The sequence below is a fragment of the Gavialis gangeticus genome, unplaced genomic scaffold (assembly GCF_001723915.1).
Source record: "Gavialis gangeticus isolate Ggan-Ray unplaced genomic scaffold, GavGan_comp1, whole genome shotgun sequence".
In the NCBI taxonomy this organism is placed as follows: Eukaryota; Metazoa; Chordata; order Crocodylia; family Gavialidae; genus Gavialis; species Gavialis gangeticus.
In genome coordinates, this window is record NW_017729032.1 from 30,627,318 (window position 1) to 30,632,658 (window position 5,341).

Consider the following 5,341-nt stretch of genomic DNA (forward strand, 5'->3'; position numbering starts at 1 on the left):
ACCCCCAGGCCCCTGAGGCTACTCCTACAACCCTAGGCACCATCACTTTAAAAAAAAAACAAACAGAAAAAAAACCCAGGTCAGACTGTTCCAGGAGGTTCCTGGCTGAGATACAGGACCTCCACTTAATTCAGGAGGTGCACAGTCCCACCAGAGGAAAAGCCCTGTTGGCTGAAACATGCAGCCTGGCAGGCCACGTGTTTCAGCGAAAGATGAGGGCCAACCATAGAGACACTCTGGCAGCCAGAGCATCTCCATGGAGGACCCAGCCTCCGGTTGCCTGCACCGCTTTTTTAAATGTTGATTTTTTTAGACCAGTCTAATTTTCTCCCCGTGCTGCAAACTTGCAGCGTGGGGACCTTTTTTTTGTTCCCACACATGCCTGTTGCCCCACCTCAGAGGGGTATGAGGTGGGGCAAGAGGCACGTGTGCACTTGTCTGGATGCGCCCAGTGGGTGCATCTACACATGATGATTTAAAGGCACTTTAGTCATTTTTAAGGTGCGTTAAGGGTATAGGTCTACATGTGCTCACCCTTAATGTGCCTGAAAAATGGCAATTTTAGGCTAATTATGCCTACATTTGATATCTGCATAAAGGCAGCAAACAGTTAAGGCTTCTTAAGGGTCATGTAGATGCCTCAATGCTGTGTGTCAACTGAGTGGGCCAGAGCTGAAGCTATGGGGCCTTACATTACTGATGGGCACTGCCAAGAACAAGCAGCGGGTGCTGTTCTTCATAGTGCAGATGCTGGAGCTGGAGTGGTGGTTCTAGGGCAGTGGTACTCGCTGGTATGCTGACTGATGACTGTGTGCTGGGCACATAAAAAACAAAAAAAACCAAAGCCCTGGCATGAACGTTTGCAGGCCAGGATAGAGTGGTGGCTTCATGCGCTCCCTGCATTGTGCAGCAAGCAGAGGGACTGTGCCATGCTGTTCTGCTCCAGCAGAGGCTGAGGCAGAGGCAGAGGCAGACATTGTGCCCCACATATAGTTGTCGGTTGGCACACCAACAGGTACTGATGCTACTGGAACCACTGCTCCAGCTCTAGTGTCTGTGCCCTGGAGCACACCACCCACTTCTTGGCAGCACCTGGTGGCAGTGTGGGGCCCCATGTGCTTGGCTCCGGCCTGCTCTTGACTGATGCTGGGGAGGCAGGAACATGAGGAGGAGGTTAGACCCAGGGCTGGGCCGATCATGTCCAGGAGACTGGAGGCTCCCGCCCCCTCGGCCAGCACTGGACCGCACTGCCCAGCTATGTTGCCATGGGCCTCAGGGGGCTGCCCACCAGGGCAGTCTGCAAACGCATTTACCCAGTGAGCTGCATTAAGGCGCCTAAAGTAGCTCTAAACATCAGCTCTAAATGTCAGAAAAGGGCTACTGCAATCCTTGGATGTATAAACAGGGCAGAAGCAGGGAGGGGTGTTCAACCCTTTATATAGCACTAATGAGATTAACACGGAATACTGTGGGTGCATCTACATGTGCTATTAGTGCAATACAATAAACTCCAATGCAGTTTGCACCAGAGTTTATTGTTCCCAGGTGCCATGTTTGCATGTGCGCCCAGGACTGCAGCATGCTGAGTCAGGGTAGAGTATCCCTGGCTGGCAGGGGGCTCCAGGGATCATCCTGCCAGCCCAGGGCTGCTTTGACCTGGTTTAATGTGCTGCGGAGGGGCCAGTTGGGGCATGAGGGTGCTCCAGTGTGAGTCTAACTTCCAGTCAGCCCCCTCACTGGAGCACCCTCATGTCCCAACCTTCCCTGTCAGCATCTATATATGTGCTGTGGTGCACTAAGTAACACCACCATAGGCATGGGCAACTGGTGCCTCCTGAGTCTGGGAGGGCACCTGCAGATACTGCTGGTGGTGATGGCGGCAGGGGCAGAGCTGGCAAACACTTGCAGATGCCACTGGCAGTGTAGATGGCACTGATGGCCCTGTTGAGGAGGCAAGTTGAGCACCCGCAGAAGCTGCTGGCAGCAGGAATGGCCCTGTCAGGGGGGGTACATGCCCCTCCATGCCTCCCCTATCAGTCACCTATGGCCATAGTATAGTACTATTCTATGGCAGCATTTATTTCCTGTGCCCTAATAGGGACACACATGTAAATGCTGAGATTTTACTGTGGGCCTAATTAGTCAGCTCCACAGTAAACATCTCACGTAGATGTACCCTGTGTCTAGCTCCAGCATCCATGTTTAAAAAAGGATGTTGGAAAACTGAAGAGAAGGGACTAGAAAAGAGGATATGGGGAAATGGATAAAATACAGCGAGAGACAAATAACTTAGTCTGTCTAGCTTATCAAAAAGGAGAGTGAGCAGTGACTTGTCTGCAATGTATAAGGATTTTCATGGGGAACATATACAGGGTTCTGTTTGATTCTAGTCTAGAAGACAAAGGAATAACAAGAACCAAGATCAATATGTAACTGAAACTTGTCAAATTCAAATAAGAAAGATGCAACAGTTTTTTTTTTAACAGTCAGGGTAATGAACCACTTGAACAAACTTCAAGGGAAAAATGGGATTTTTCATCTCTTGATGGGCTTCAAATCAAGATCAGGTGCTTTTGGGGGAGATATGCCATAGCTAAAATTCATGGGCTCAGTACAGAGGCAACATTAAATAGAGATCATACAGGATACTCTAATAACCCATCTGGTCTTAAAATCTCCAAAAGTACTCAATTGCTTTAATTTGTCACCTGTGCAAGTCAATTTGTGGTAAGACTAGTGGTAGCCATAGAATAGACAGGACTCAAGCATTTGGTGTATAAGGCACAATTTGAGTCCTATTTGCATTACAGCTTGTTTTTTATACTACTATTGATGATGCACTTTGGTAAGGTGTGTGTGGCAGGAAAGAGCAGTTCCATCACTACATGGATCATTAGGTAAAATTCTATATCTTATGCTTTTGAGAGATCACATTAGATAACCACAGTAGTTCTTTCTGATTTGAAAAATCTAGGAGTGGCTTGAGACATACATTTAGTCATACGACCCAATAGCCAGTTAATATGTCACAGTCCACAGAAGCAGACTTCTGTACTAATACATCCAAAAGGGTTAAAGGAAACACAACAAATAGTGCAAGAAAGAAAAATGAGTTTCCAGCTGATGAACACTTTAAATTTCTTTATAATTGTTTAATTCTAGTGCTTTCTTTTGCTCTTCAGTCCTTTACTCTGGGAGATCACACCCACTAACATGGCTTCCACTATCACAGAACGTATGGATCTCCACTCCAGAATTATCCTACTCAGTCTAATCTTGCATCATACTCTTGGTCACTGATTTCACCTTGTTGGATATTTTGCCATCAACTTAAATTGTACTACGGTCAAAAATGAACTCTTATCTTTTCCTATTCTTTATCACTGCTGAACATATTACTATCCTGCCTGTCACTCAATCCTGTAACTTAGGAGTCATCTTTTACTCATCCTACTTGCTTGGACTTATACTCCAACTGCATATAAATCCTTTTGGTTCTCCATGCGAAACATTTTCACACAGTAAATCTCTTGTCAGGCTTTCATTATCTTCTGTCCTGATTACTGGAACTTCCTCCTCTAAGTCTTCTTGATAAGTTAACCAATCCCCACCTGTCTGTGCACACTTTGTTTATATTTCTTACTCACTAATTTAATCACATCTGCTCTTTTTCTGAATCCTGATGTAAAGACCTCCACCCTTACTGCAATGGTCATGCTGCTCTACTGACCTGTATATCTTTTTTGTCCATTTCTCCTAGGAGTTCCCACAGTTCATGCTGCTTGCTCCCAGGAGACCCTTCCTGCAATGTCAGGCCATTACTCCTTGCTCTTTCAAGTGCCTGCTCAAAGCTTACTTCTTCTGCAACACCACTGATAAAAATATCAGCCACAATGACATTTTATTAGCTAATAAAGGTACTTCAGACTTCTTTATTCTATCATTCCAGACATCATTATATTATTGGCACCCCAGTGTACTTACTGGTATAACTGCTACTCATTCTTTTCTATACACTTTCATATTGTCTTGTTATGATTCTGTTATACTGTGTTTGGTTAGGCCTATTTTTAAGCCTTGCACGTAGATCATTTTTAGGAACCTTGCAACAAGCTTCAGTACGGCAATAAGCATTCTGAGGTTACTGGTATAAAATAAAATATGCTATTGATAATCTGAGTTTTGTGGCTGGCACCATCTCTACTCTACCTCAGATAAATAGAATCCATGTGCCCCAGAGACATGTATTGACTATCACAAACTTAAATGGAGATGGCTCTACAACTGTGACAACAGGAAATGAGAAAAGGGAATCCCTATCAATATTGTGATATACCGTGAGAAATGCAACAGGTCTTTACACGCCAGACAGGTGAAAAGGTAGGTAAAAAGTGCAATTGGCCTCAATGGTTTCCTTTTTCCTGAAATGCCTTTCAGCTGTACTGTGTAGCACAATGTTTGTGGAGAAGGTTTATATACTGTGACAAATTCTGGTTACCGCCTTAAGGGTGCTCATCTCTCATGGAAACTCATTTCACATCTCATCAGTTACAGCAATGAGTTGGGGAAACTGATTTCTTGTTTTTCTGAGGTAAGAACATGATGGGTGGATGGCAAAGACTCAGTCCTAGCAGAATAAAGAATTGAAATGAGATCATTAAGCGGATTTTTTTTTAACCTCAATTGGCTGACCCTATTCCATCTTCAATTTTAGAATACCTATCTCTTTCCAGAACAACAAGCAATTGGTGCAGTGGCAACTGAGCTTCATTTTAAATACACCGTAGCAAGTTAGATGAAAGCAGACATAGTCATTTGATTGAAGTATGCTGTATTCATTTTCATTAAAGCATATCACTTTGTTTACCCTTTGAATGGAGTTCAGTGGTGTTTTTAAAGGAGTCACTTACCGAAGAACATGGCTGACAGTCACTTTAAAAAGATACTAATACATACAATGTGAAGTTTACACAGTTGGTTTTGCAGGGTTTCTTGTCAATATGTTCTAAATTTTGAGTCATGTATTCTTGTTGGTTTGAGCTCTGGGCTCAAACTAACCCAAGGTTTTCTTTAATGTCATGTTGAAACCATGTGAAAGCCATAAAAATGTCAAAGATTTCATAGACATTAGGGCTGGAAGGAACCTCGGGAGATCATTGAGTCCAGACCCCTGTCCCAAGGGCAGGAAGTCAGTTAGGGGCAAAGGATCCCAGCAAGATAAGTGTACAAATGCTTTTTAAAGGAGTCCAGAGTAGGTGCTTGCACCAGCTCTGGAGGGAGCTTATTCCAGGCTTTGGGGGCTCGGACAGTAAAGAAGTTTTTCCTTATGTCCTGCCTAAAA

General features: G+C 44.3%; 1 protein-coding gene and 1 long non-coding RNA gene across 2 annotated transcripts in view; one reads left to right on the forward strand and one right to left on the reverse strand.

Moving 5' to 3' along the window:
* LOC109302879 overlaps positions 1–4,872 on the forward strand; it is a 16,277-nt gene extending 11,405 nt beyond the window's left edge. The window contains exon 2 of the long non-coding RNA XR_002098953.1: positions 3,761–4,872. This is a non-coding gene — a long non-coding RNA (uncharacterized LOC109302879). The remainder of the gene's footprint in view (positions 1–3,760) is intronic.
* The window catches only part of PDGFD (platelet derived growth factor D), a gene marked incomplete at its 5' end in the record, with an annotated part of 126,613 nt that overhangs the window by 14,836 nt on the left and 106,436 nt on the right, over positions 1–5,341 (reverse strand). The window lies entirely within an intron of this gene.